The sequence below is a fragment of the Melopsittacus undulatus genome, chromosome 4 (assembly GCF_012275295.1).
Source record: "Melopsittacus undulatus isolate bMelUnd1 chromosome 4, bMelUnd1.mat.Z, whole genome shotgun sequence".
In the NCBI taxonomy this organism is placed as follows: Eukaryota; Metazoa; Chordata; class Aves; order Psittaciformes; family Psittaculidae; genus Melopsittacus; species Melopsittacus undulatus.
Window position 1 is genome coordinate 82,406,117 of NC_047530.1, and position 13,561 is coordinate 82,419,677.

Sequence of the window (13,561 nt, forward strand, 5' to 3'; positions counted from 1 at the left end):
TGTTGAAAATACTGCTGTGACTTGAAGTTTGCACACTTATCTTTCAAATGGAGACTCCAGAGCTGTCATCTGCCAGCCCAGATGGACTGGCTTGCTGTTTCTTGCTTGTGGAGACAGCAAAACTGGAGTGTGGTACCTCTGTGTGTGTTGTGCAGGATGGAGGACTATCAGATGTCTTAGACAAACCAGTACCAGGCTGTGCAGGCTCTGAGTGCCTGATGATTCTAATAGGGAGCAAGCAGCTTGGTCATCACTGGGAATCTGGGTCATGAGTAATTTACTTCTCTGGTGACTAGTGCCAGAAAGAAAAGTGATGATTTCAAGGCCAATATTTCAGGCTTTTAAATAGGGAAAACTTCTTATCAGATCCAGTTACCAGTTGTCTTACCTGCTGTTTCCAGTTGCTTCTAAACTTTTTTAGAGAGAAAAAACAGCCTTATAGATTCAAAGATAACTCTGAATTTTCTAATGAAAATTGCTATTACTGTGACCAGGCACTTACTGTGCATGTGTTTCACCTGTGAAACACAGTTAGTTTATGCAATCAAAATTGAAATATTTTATATTTTTATGTGGAATTGGAGGTAGTAGAAGAGATGAGATACCCAATTTGTTTTGCCTGAACCCCTTTTTACTATAGTATGTTTGAAATGGTTGTCACAGGTCAGTGTTGTGCGTGAAATTCCCTTTTTATAATTATTCATCCAAGTGTTTTGTCTCAAAGTGCTTACTGTGTCTTGTAGGGCAGAAGTTGAGCCTGCTCTTAAGAGTTTGGTGGCTTCACAGCTGTAGGTGGAAACTCTACACGTTTTTGCTTGCACCTATCAATATCTGGTTTAATTTGCTCTTATTTGCACTCTTTAGTGCAAATTGTCATTTTTTTTTTCTTTCTGGATCAGTGGGACAAGTTTAATGTACTAATTGTATTATTGTGGAGACTTGAGGTACCTCACTTTTAATCTCTGCTCTAGAATCACTTATTTGCTCCTCATTTGTCTCTGTATCTAATTACCCATGAAATATCACCTTTTCCCTCTGCCTTCCTATGAAGTTCTCCTGGATGGGATGCTGTAGCTTAGTTTTCACTTTGTGTATTACATCTATTCTAAAACGTATTTGACAAATAAAGACCTCTCTAATAATAAATCATTGTTTAAAGTATGGGCTTTAGAAACTGGTTTGCTGGGAGCTTCTGGTAGAAGTTTGATCTTTAACTTCTATAGCAGATTGTGAGAAACACAGCTTATCAGAAGCAGAGTCCTGAAATACTTGGTCATCTGGTGCTGAAGTACAGCTCTGTATTCAGTGAAGCGTCTTGTCAAAACAGCTGTAGCATAGTTTTCAGACAAATGGGACAAGTTCTTTAATTGAGATAATCAAGTTTATCCAACTTGATTCTTTAATGCTCCAAATGGGGAATTATGACTATTGGGAAAAAAAAAAAATCTCCAGCACTGTGGAACCTGAAAATAATGAAAACTGAATCTTTCAGAGAGGTGGAAGCTGAACATTCTTGGGGTAAAGTGCATGTCTTGAAAGTAAAAAGTGAAGCAGAAAGTGAAACTTCATATTTTTTCAGGGGAATGATAGGGAGATTTTTAAATAGCTGTGACAAAGTTGCACCAAACATTTATCATAGTGGAAAAGAAGAGACAGAGGCTGTCAGATGCCTCAGATGATCTAGGGGCAGAGCTGAATCTCTTTGCATGCTTTCTGCTTGTCGCCTGTGTATGGTGAGTTCAGGCAGTTCAGTAAAGCCGTGCCTCCTCTGGAATTTGTAAGGGCACAGTGTCTTCAGAGGGCATTAAGATACTCTTTTTCTTGACTTAATAGGAGGTGAGGCTTCTTGAGAAACTGCTCTTCTAGACATCCAACAGGAATTGATCTTGTTTATTTATGAATACATGATCAGTGTCAGAGTGCATCTGAGACCAGCCAACCTTTGGCTGCATTTCCTGACTGGGGTCAGGAATAGCGTGAATGTTAACTTGCAATTAAGTGCATGAAGAGAGGCTGAGATGCTGTACCACACACTAAACCCTTTATCCCTATTTTTATTTGGCGAAAGTTACTATGAGGTGAGACTTATGAATAACTTAAAATTATTAAAAGATTACTTGATAAAGTAACTTAAGATTATAACATGTTTCTGAACAGGTTCTCTATTTTCAGCAATATCCAAGCTAGGAAGTAAGTATAGGGTTGTCCAAATGAAAAATTATTTGCATTCAGCAATTCTGGTTTTACTCGTGACCTGCATTTGGTTTTTTATTTGCTCTAGCTTAAGTGAACAGAGTAATTTCAAAGCAGTGAAAGAAAGGAAACAGTTTTGGTAGGTACTTCTGTGACATGAGAATTGTAGTCATTCAAATAACATAAAAATTCACAACCAGATAGACAAATCTCTGTCTATGAGCTGAATAGAGAGCTGGTCAGAATATGTGCCAGAGAAGTGTAACAAGTCCTTTCAGCTTGGCTTGAGGAGCTTTCAGATAATTTTGAGAGAAGTGACTTGCAATTACTGGTTCTCATTTATCTACAAAATTAAAATTTCAAAGCACTGTGGTTGACTAGAGAAACAAGATTGTCTTTCCCAGTAGGAGACACGCTAATGTGCCGTCCTCTTACATTTTTCTTAGTGATTCTGCTCTTAGATACATAAGTCAATTCTGTTGCTATTAAAAGGATTTCCAGTATTTATTCCTTTGCTGGTAGAAATACATGTAAAACGTGAATGAATTTCCCAGATGATTGCTAATTTTTAATCTTGCAAGTTATATTTCAAAACCTGTTTGCTTTTCAGTTCTGCGTGTATTTGTTATAGACAACTGCCTTTGTTCCTTATTTCTGAAATGTTTTTGGCATCTGCTTAGTATGGATTTAGCCAGTCTATTTAGAAAATGCTACAGGCTTTTTGCATCTTTTTTTTTTTTTTAAAGAAACAAGTTAATTTTAGTTACCTGCTCCTATAAGTTTACTGAAGTGCTGCAATTGTGAGTTTGTATAGAAAAACATTTGGATGAAAGTTGCTTCTAAATAAAGGAGGCAACTTTCTGGACTTGTATTACTTCTTATATATGTTTTTTCTTTTGGTTTTTTTTTTTTTTTTTGCTACTGGTGACAGTGGCAGGTAAGAGGGTTCTTCTTGCAAGAGGGTGCACTATGCTGGGTGGCTTCTGTTTGTCATTAGGTTATCAAATTATGGCAGATTCTCTTGTAGAATTACTCCTTGTGGCTTTAGGCCAGCGTAGGAGAGGCTGAGAGTGAGCAAACGGAAGTGCAAACAAATAGCAGAAAATGGGTTTTGGCAATTTTGTTAGTTGTTTTGTATCAAATGCAAAAGGATAGCAAATTTAAGGCAAGTGAAATGGTTTTCAGTCTTCTTGTAAGGGCTTTGGTTATTTTGATATTGGCACTGTGCAAGCTCTTTCTATAAATACTGAAAAACAGAGTAAACAATTACCTTAATTCAGTCTTCTGTGTTCAGTCAGGTCAGTGTGGTACAGGTAAGAGAAGAGCTGGTATCTGAAACACATGAATATATTTTAATTGTGCATTTTGAAGTGATCATGAACTCTTCTTCATCAAGTGATCCCATAGGAAATGTGTTTTAAAGGAAATGCTTATTTCTGAGTTTGATCCCAGTTAACAGGAGGGTCACTGACAATCCTTTGTATGTTGAACACATGGAAACAAAATGAGTGAGACTGAGCTAGGCTGTGGAAGTGTTTATGATATTTATTCATGCTGTCTTGCAAAAATGATGTAATTAGTAGTAATAAAGTGTCTTGAAACTGGTATGATCCTGAGTGGATGTTGATAAGATTGCTTTTTTTTTTTTATTGAGGGTGGTGTTGATGTCAGTCTTAGGTGCAAGAAAATGTATAAATTCCAAGGATGTTTGATCTTGGGAGGATAAATTTCATCTGTTTGGCCTTTTGAAGCTGAAACCAGCTTGGTAGGAATAGATACAGGAGGTAATGGCAGCACAGTTTTCAACAATGCTTCAAGTTGCCAGCCTCTCCCTTGCTGGTTATGTGTTCTTATCTCTGAACTCAGCATTTCTCATCATAGTATTAATGTAAGCATTGAGTTCTTGCTTAGGCTGCAATAGAGTGTGTTAGCTGACCTGATTAACTCTGGACTCCTGTGAGCAGGGCAGAATTCAAGTTTAAGTCCCTGTGATTTGGTAAGTAAAAAAAAAAGGAAACCTCCTAAACCTTCATGTAAATGCTACTGCCATCCTAGGACAGTTCTCTGATGCTGGTACTCCTAGTACTTCCTTTTTATTACCCATCTCTCTTGTTCTGTGTTTTCTTTCTGTACAGCTTAAAGCAAAATTGTTTGTAGTCCTACATGGAGTTTTTGTATATTCACTGTAATCAGTAACTGTGTAAACACCTTCCTTGTTGTGTGCAACCGCAGAGGGAGTGAGAGGCTGTAAGTCTGTGGTGTTACCTGAGAGGTCTGAGAAGGGCTGCTCTCCTTTCGATTTTCTTCTCTCTTACAGCCCACCCTCCGTCCTTGGTTCCCCACTGGTGCAAGAACCTGCTGGCATTGTGACATCGAGGCACCAGCCACCAATGGCGATGGTGGTTCTGCTGCCCCTGCCATTATACTTCTGATTGCAATTTTTTATGTTGTATTCCTTTTTATTACTAAAAAAACAGATTAGAACCACTTTCACATTTGTTCAATATATTGGAGAGAAACAACTGAAAAAATCTGATGTCTGGATTTCTTTATCCTCATTTCAGAGTATACCATATTCATAATACTAATTTAGAAATGCTGCATTTCACATAATTTCTTCATTAGAATAGACAAGAAACCCATATTTAAAATGGTCATCAAATGGTTATATCCATGTCAGGATTCATTCCATGTTACTAAGATGTTAAGGTTGTCTTTTATCAAGCTGATTTTACCCGTTGCTGAAGCCCCAAGCACTTCTCGAAAGGCAGGTGAGCCATTCCTATTCACACATGTATGACATGGAAGATTGGGGTTGGAGTAGGTGGAAGCTCAGATGCATTGTAAATTAAAAGAAGTAAATCTCTGCGTGAGGGGTAGTAATTTGATAGAATTGGGGAAACAGGTTTGGGTAATTTAAGCAGGGCTTCATGATGGCTGATGTTCTAGTAGGGAACCTAAACTCACATTCCTGAACCAGGGTCTTCAAGGTCTGGATTTCCTTCTCTAGTTCTGTGGCTCCTCAGTGAACGAACGGTGTTAAGAGCAGTGTCCCTCTTCTGCTTCATTGGGCATCCCCATCTTGAAGGTGCAGGCTGTAAAACGTGCTGGGGCAGGGGTGACAAACGTGGGAGCTGGTTCTGGCATTGCAGGATACTTGTGTTAATACTGGGCTGTCTGTTTAGAGTTCATATGAGGCTAAACTGAAGAGGCACAAACTTCTGAATAGCTTCTAAAATATCAAATAACTTGTGCTTTCCATGGAATAGATTTCTGCAGGAGTTAATGCCCATTACAGATGTCTATCCTTCACTGAGTGCAAAGGGAATTTTTCAGCTTCACCTTTTCTAAAGTAATTATGTAGCAGCAAGTTAATTAAAATTGCCCACAACATTAACATCCTGCTCTGCTACACACCCTCTCTCCCCAGAGAGAAGGTGAAAAACAAACTGCATTTGGCTGGCTTAATCACATTGCTTAATGCAGAAGCAGAAAGCACCAGCTGCTGCTATTGGGTTATCCTACACATGTTCTTGTGCTGTGCTCATCATACCATGAAAATTAAGGCCTGCGTGCAAGGACCCCTGTTTACTTAAGGTCATTGGCTTGACATGCACTCTGATCACCTGCCAGTGCTGATGAATTATTCTTGTAGGGAGTCACTGCCTGCTGGTAATGCTGCCAGACAACTTTTCAGGGTGCTTGCAAAGCTTGTATTTTTTCAGGTTTTCTGTACTATGTACCTAATGCTGAAATAGGAGGGGAGGGGCAGGCTGAAGTGGGATGGGTGAAGTGTTGTTTCTTTGTTAAGACAAATACTATATCTGACAACCTGCTTTGGAGCAGGGGGCAGGCTTTTTGCTACACAGGTATGCATTTTTATTTTTTCTTCCCAGGTTTAAATTAATAAGTTTTTGATGAGGCTGCAAGTGTTTAAAATCTTGATTAATATTTAGGCAGTGACAGATCAGTTTCCCATTGCAGTGGGAAGTTTGCATTGGGAAGTTGGTTTTATTCATTGTAGTGGAGATGTAAGAGAAAGTGTAAGATCTGCTGGGCAGAGCTGCAGGATGCTATATTAAGGAACTGGTTTCTGACCCTGGCTCTGCTTCCTCTGCGGTAACAGTCATATTGTTTAAGCTGTTTTTCCCCTGTAATTGCTAACCGTGTGTTCCTCCTTCTCTTGGAGGCCTCGTTTGAAACAGTTGGCTCTGATTTTGCAAAACTTTTGCAGGGTCATGGCTTCAGCTGAAGTCAGCAAAAGCTGTGATTTGAATGCATGAATAAAACAAAAATTAGGCCACAACTATCTCAAAATTAGAAAGGCTGAAAATTCATTTTGCGTCAGTTCTCTGTGTGTAAAACAGGGTGATAATGTCCTTGTCCTTTTTTTGTTCAGTACATGATTCCCTCATAAATGTTAGTCACAAGCTCAAGAGAAGAAAAGCTCAAGAGAAGAAAACCTCAAGGAAACTCTCTTTATTAGTGCTTGAGTGCCAGATGAATAATGCCTGATGCTCATTGCACAATGAAAAGGAGTGGTTTTGAATAATTCCTTGTCTGGGAACAACTGTCTACTCAAAGCATGGAACTAGGAATATTTCTGCTCTTTTTATGTGTTGTCATAATCACAGGTGGTTAACACACGTGCTTTCTTAATTCGAGTTTAAGCCTTCTGAATACCGTATGCCTCAATTTTAATGTAGAAATATTTTTAATTTCTCTGTATACAAGGATTATAAAATAATTTGGGATGGAAGTGACCTCTGAGAAAAGCAGAGCAGGTCAAAGTTAGAAGAGGTCATTTAGGACCATTACTGAGTTTGGACATCTCCAAGGATGGCCTCTCTGGACTCCTGGCCCCCAGGGCTTACCCCTCTCTATTTGAAGTATTATTCCATGTGTCAAACAAGGAATTTTGTTTTGCTACAACATGAAATTGATGCTGCTTGCCCTTCTGCTGTGCATCTCTGAAAAGTTTGTCTCCATCTTCTCCATGTGTAGAAGAGATAGTGATGAGACCCCCCCCATAAGCCTTCCCTGCTTATAAAGGAGGCTGAACAGACACACAGGTCCCTCAGCCTGTTCTTGTCTGGCACAACATACCTAGCTTTCATTGATCCATGGGTTAGTCCATCCCAGGCATAAGGCTTTATATTGCTTTTGTTGAAGTTCAGATGGTCTTACTCAGCTTTATCCTCCGGACAGTTGGGATCTCTTGGAAAGGCAGCCCACCCTACTGCACCCTGACTGCTCCAGTAGGTTTGATCTCACCATAGACGTTTCATAGAGTGGATGCTGGTCCATTGGCCAGCCCCGAGGCATTTAGCGGTATAGACCCCTGAAGTGCACCACTTGTGACTGCTAGTTAGATTTCAAACTATTGGCTGTTGCTTCTAGAGTCTGCTGATCCATGCTTTTCTTTTTTGCCTGCATTGTACTTCAGGCTCATGTCTTTCTGAATATTTAGTCAGTTAAGTGTGTTCTTGCTTGCTTGGAAAGTGGTAATAATTGTCTTCTGGATTTAATCTGAAGTGCCACAGAAAGGGTTAAAAAATAATTTAAAAGGCAAGAGGCTTATTTGGAGTAGCTGATTGATGTATTTACCTTCCATTTAATATCCAGTGTTTTATTGCTGCAAAGTCCACAATGGTAGTGTGTAATTATCAGTATGATTTTTTTTAAAGTCATAATCACAAATGTATCTTCGAACTGGAAGGTCATGTATTTGTATTTGTGATATGGTAGGGGGCACTAGACTAGAAGCAGACCAAGACACCTTGGGCTTGAATGTGTAGTAAGCTAAACAGTGTTGTACTGTGCTTGAGAGTAACTAAGCAATGCAGAGGTTTATTCCACCAGTTTCTGTAAATGGCACTTACCAAGGTCCTTTGCTTTCTGAGATGGTGTGGGTAGCAGGTAGTCCAGAATTGCAAAGATGCTCGTCTGTCAGCGTGTTTGCCTCACTTACATTATGCCTGTATGTTTGCTGGGCAGAGTAGCATTAACTTGACTGCTTGAATTTTCTGAAACTAAACTTCAAGGGAAGGTTTTGGGTTTTGGTAATAATAGTATGCGAAACTGTGTATTATGGCTTGCTAATGTAAATTGATAATTTGAACAGTAACAAAACTATAGGCAACAATCTTTCTCTAGAGGCATCAAGTGGAGAATTTAGACCTTTTGAGGTGTCTGATTTTTGTGTGCTCCAGCTCTAAAACATTTTTGGCTAAATTTGCAGTTATTTTTCCTCTGATAGTTTGAGTAGTAGTTATCATTGCAAAAAAATCTGTGGGGTTGGCTGTTGACTCTTGAGTCCAGCTTCAGTTGTATTATGCTGACACAAATCCACAAATAAGCTGTACGTGAGTGCGGTTCTTGCTGACTCGAGGTGTTCAGGTATGTGCAAGAGAAATTGGTTAGCTGAAGGTCACTGTGTTTTTTTGTTTTTTTTTTTTTTTTCCAGGCAGATGTATTTTGAAAGCTGAAGAGTTCTCTAAATGATAAAGTAGTTAAATAATAGGCTTAACAGTGGTCCAGTGAGAACAGTGTTTGCTACTTATTACTTAAATATTCTCTTTCTTTTTTTTGTTGCTAACCTGTAAAAGCGTTACAATACATTTTCATTTGTATATAATGGACCTGTGGCATTAGTGCATGAAAGGGGAGAATCAAATGCAAGTTTACTTAGGATGGTTTTAAAAATCCCCTGTATGCGTGATGTATCATTCCCCTTGGGAGCTAGCATTGATAGAAAATTTGGGTACAAATGCAATGGCCGTGTTGGTAGCAGGGAGCTGGGGAGTCTGAGCAGTGGGAGGGCCTCTCATCCTGGGATAAGAAGCCTGGTCTGCATTCTGCCAGGCTCATGGACAGCAGATTTCAGCTCTGCTGCACCCTTCCTTTGTGCAGGTGTGCCTTTCTCTGCCAATGCATGTCTGTGCTCTCAGGAGTTTACAGGAGTACATGCTCAGAGAAGTTTTTATATCTAATGAGAATGTGTGTGTGTCACTAGCATACTTGTAACCAAGTGGTATTCTGAAGCATCCCCAGAGTCTCTTGTTCTTGTGATATTGTTGGACCTTTTTCCACTGAATTTGTTGGTTTCTAAACTTACAATTGAGTAGTCAAACACATGAGCTGAAGAGCAGGAGCTTTGCTGACACTTTCCTATTGACTGTAGGGCACTGCTGATGAATGAAACAGCAAGGTTAGTTTTTTGCTCTTCCAAGAACAGATTTTTTGGGGGAAAAGCAGAGCAAATTTATTGATCTAGGTACTCTGTAAGCAACATATGCTTCTGTCTTACCTTGTTGGGCGTACTGGGGAACCTGCTCTTGCATGAATGAGCCGTGACACTGGAGTGTGCTTAATGTGATGATAGTTTCCTGGGAGTAAGTGTTCTTTGCAGTTGCACAAGATATGTCCGGAGTTTCTCTTGCTGGTACATTTTTTCCCCCCCTTTTCTTCCCCACCCTTCCTCTCTGTTTAACATTGTGTTGTAGATAAGCACTTCGCAGTGGTCGGTTATGAAGAAGGGAGCTATTGCCAACAGTGAGTCTCTGGGCAGGCAGAGATGAACATGTTCAGTGAAAATGGTTCCTGCTTTTTTCAAACTACCTAGTCAAAACTGCTCATTGGTTTGCACTGCTGAGGTCCTGATTTCTTTCTTTCCTCTTCTTTATGCTTTGCTAGCTTTTAATCTGATGGCAGTCTCTTTCACCAGGTTTTTGCATCTTGCTGTGAGCTCATTAAGAAGGGAGCCTCCTCTGTAGGCCAGGGCGTGAAGGCACTGTTGTAACAGCAGTGGTGGCAGCTATGGAAGCTGGATCCCTTTTCAGGACTCCTCCCTGACATCTGCATAGGCTCCAGTCTTTTGGTCATCCTTCCTGCTGGAAGCAAATCCACGTGTACTCAGCAAATCCACTTGACTCAAGTCAAGCCTTACGCAAACTGGGGAGCCTTTGGCTGCTGCATTTCCTGCACAAACAGCTGTTGGGCCTTCAGAGACCTGGTTACTCAAAATATACCATGTGGTGCTGTCTGTGACCCAGCAAAATTAAAATCACCAGAAGGGCAGCCTTGGAAGTTTTCAGTAATTGCTTTCTAGGTGGGTGAAATTTTGTGCTCCTGCTAGTGGTGACCTGTTTGTGTGGGGCTTTCAAGGGAGAGCTGCACCGTGTGGGGCATGAAAAAAGGGGCAGGGAGGCCTTCTGCATTGCTGTTTATTCTTGAAGAAAATGTTGGCTCAGCCCTTGTCAGGTGTGAGCCTGACTGTCTTGGCTGAAACTCCTGAAGGACCTCCTTCTGGGACTGCTGTTCCTCAGCACCTGCATTCAAGATTTGGATGCTGCTCATAAACAGGATATGGGGGGAATTTGGCCCAGCTATCATTATATTCCTCCCTCAGGACAGGAGATCACCCTGCAAGGCACTGACAGCTGCTGCAACTGAAGAGGCATGCTAGAAAAGGACAAATAAGCAACAATAATCGTTCGTGAATGTTTCTTTCTTGTATTTTAGTAGCACCTAGATGTATAGAAATCTGGGTTGTGGTAAACATCTTTAAAGTTGGGAAGGGATAGTTTTCTGGCAAGAGTACGAACTGATTTGTGGTTTTTCATAGTCTTCAGTCATTTGCTTAAAGGGACAGTTTCAATCCATCTCTCAATATTTATAAACTAAAGAAGTCTGATAAATGGGCAGCCAGTTAAAGTGGTATTCAGCCTCTGGGGGGAAAAAAAGATTTTGGGGGGTGGCAAATACGCTGGGCTGGAGTTGAGATGTACCACGAGTTCCTGTGTAATTTTGTTCCTGGATTGTGATTTGCACAGTATCCTTACTTAAAGTAGTCCACCAAAAGTTAAAATGAAATTTTGGTTTACATCTTGAAGGCTGTGACAGGTCTGTTGCAATACTTAAAGGATGACAAAAAAACCCCAATATTTGACAGAAGGATGTGAATTTCTGTAGAAATACAGACTTTAGGGGTTGTTGACTCATCATTGCTGAGTTGTTGCTGTTCCTTTGACAATCTGAGACTGCTGTGAAGATTTTGAATAGCAAGAACAGCATCTTGGCTATGAAAAGATATACGTATCTATAGGTACATGTACATGCATGTAGGCAGCAGTGTAAATGCAAAGGTATCCTTAAAGTTGGAAAGGACACTGGTGGAGCCAGGCCTCGCTGTCAGTGTTGATAAGCTGCTCAGTGTTTAATGTCAAATTTGCTTCTGAAATATATTTTCTAGAAGTTAAAAACCCTACTGTGAGGAATTGTGGAGACTTCTGAAGTACACAGGTGACTTTGAAACAGGTTTTGCTGTTGTTTCATTAGAAACAACGCTGGAAAGGGCCTTATGGAAGATCTTACTCTGATTATTTTATGAACTGTGCTTATTTGTGAGCAGAGCCAGTGCCTGAACCTCAGCTGCTTGTTCTCAAAGTCTACCATCTTCAAAGCTTTCTGGAGTGCTCTGAAGAGCTTTGCTATTAATCCCTTACTATTGAAATATTACCGGGGTTTTGTGGTTTTGGTTTGTTTCTTGGTGGTTTATTTATTATTTTTTTTACAGTACTAGTTGCCTTACACCACTGCTTCTGCAAAACAAAGTTTAGTTTAACTCTTGCTATGGAGGTACTAATCTTAAAATCATTCAATAAATGTTCTAGTTATAATTCCATGGTCTTGTTGCTCTAAATAATACTGAGAATGTTTCCTGTATTCACAGGAAAGTACTAGTACTTAAACCAGCAGAAGATTAGAAGGTTAACTGTAGTTCAGTAACAGGTTTGTGTACTGTTACAGGTTCTGCCTTTTGTGAGTTGCTATTTGTGGACTGGTTTTAAATCTCTGTTTTTTAAGCATATAAAAATTGTTACATATTTAAAAATAATCCTTAGTTCAAATGCTGAAAATACCCTGGCCCACGTGGTGTGAGAATTTGTGCTGGGAGAGTATGATCAGTGTTTATAATGTCTGTGGTTTTACTCTTTCATTTACTTGTTTGCCTTGAGGCCCTTATACTGACACAGGAAATGTTTTAAACATTGACAGAGCTTTTCATACCCTTCATGTAGGCTAACCCCTTATTTGCATGGGTGCTAAAAGTTTGTCCAGCCTTTGGCAGAGTGAAAACTAAATGTATTTATCTATCTATATATATATATATATGCATAAAAGTACTGTCCTTTGGGTTTGTGGAGTTCTGTTGCAGATGTATGAACAGAATTAAGTAGGAAAATAATCATTATTGGCCAAGAGGTGGCTCATTTAGCAGAAACTTCCGTTCATGCTCCATCTCTTTGGATGCTGGCTTTTCTGGCATTCCCTGGTTTCCCAAAAAGCAAGCCACAGTTCAGTATCTTATCTGTCGCAGCTAACATGTTATATTCCTCCCTTGCTGCAGAGGCTAGTCCATAAGGAATCTCTCCCTGGAGCTGATGGTTGTGTGTCTTGGGATGTGCATCACTACTGTTGGGCTCTTCTGTACTGAGGTTTCACCACTGGTCCTTAAGTATGTTTCTGTATTCTTATGCAGACCTTGAATGTGGTCTTTTTGCTTGTGAATGGGAGTCTTTTTGCTTGTGAATGGAAGCCTGCTAAATATACTTATGAGCTTTACCTTGTACACTGAGCTATAGTTCCTTTGTTTGAGATAAGGGGTTTAGGGACCCCTTGCATACAGTTAGGGATTCCGAAACACACCTGGTCAGTGTGTTTTAACATTGTGCACTTGTGTTCACGTTTATGCAACATGCTTCTTCCAGATCAGTGGTGTCCACAATGCTGGAGGTGACTGGCTTGCTTATCTTCAGTCACTTTCTCAGACTTCTCTGGGGTGCTGTTTTCAGAGTTTTTTGGTGACATTATCAACTTCTGGGACTGCTGAGGCTAGAGATAGGAATTACTGAAGAGGAGGCATTTGGAGAAGTTTGAGTCCAGTCAAAGTGAAAATCCAAGTAGAGAGGAACATATGGATGAAGGCAAAATGTAGTCAAGTGTTCATTTGATGTGAAGTAAATCACTGAAAAGGCTGCACCCCCTTCTAGGGTGACTTTTTGCTTTTTCTAAAGTCTGACAAAACCAGCTATCTAATCTGTCATGCTCAAAAAAAGTTGTCGAATTATTTTAAGTAAAGGCTGTCAGATGAATGGACTTCCATAGGCCATACATGTTTTCATTGCAGTCTGAAGTCACTTTCCTGAATTTTCTTGGTTTCTTCTAAAAGACACCTGTGACTTAGGCAACTTGGTTAATGGGAGAGTGCGGAAGCTCTAGCCCAGTTGTGCAGGGCTCTGTATGATGTCGTAACTGAAAAGCAAGGGTGAATCTTGCATTCACTGAAATTGAAAAACAATTACTT

The 13,561-nt window shown here is 40.0% G+C and overlaps 1 protein-coding gene across 1 annotated transcript in view; it reads left to right on the forward strand.

The window, feature by feature from the left end:
• The window catches only part of OSBPL11 (oxysterol binding protein like 11), a 44,245-nt gene that overhangs the window by 1,157 nt on the left and 29,527 nt on the right, over nucleotides 1-13,561 (forward strand). The window lies entirely within an intron of this gene.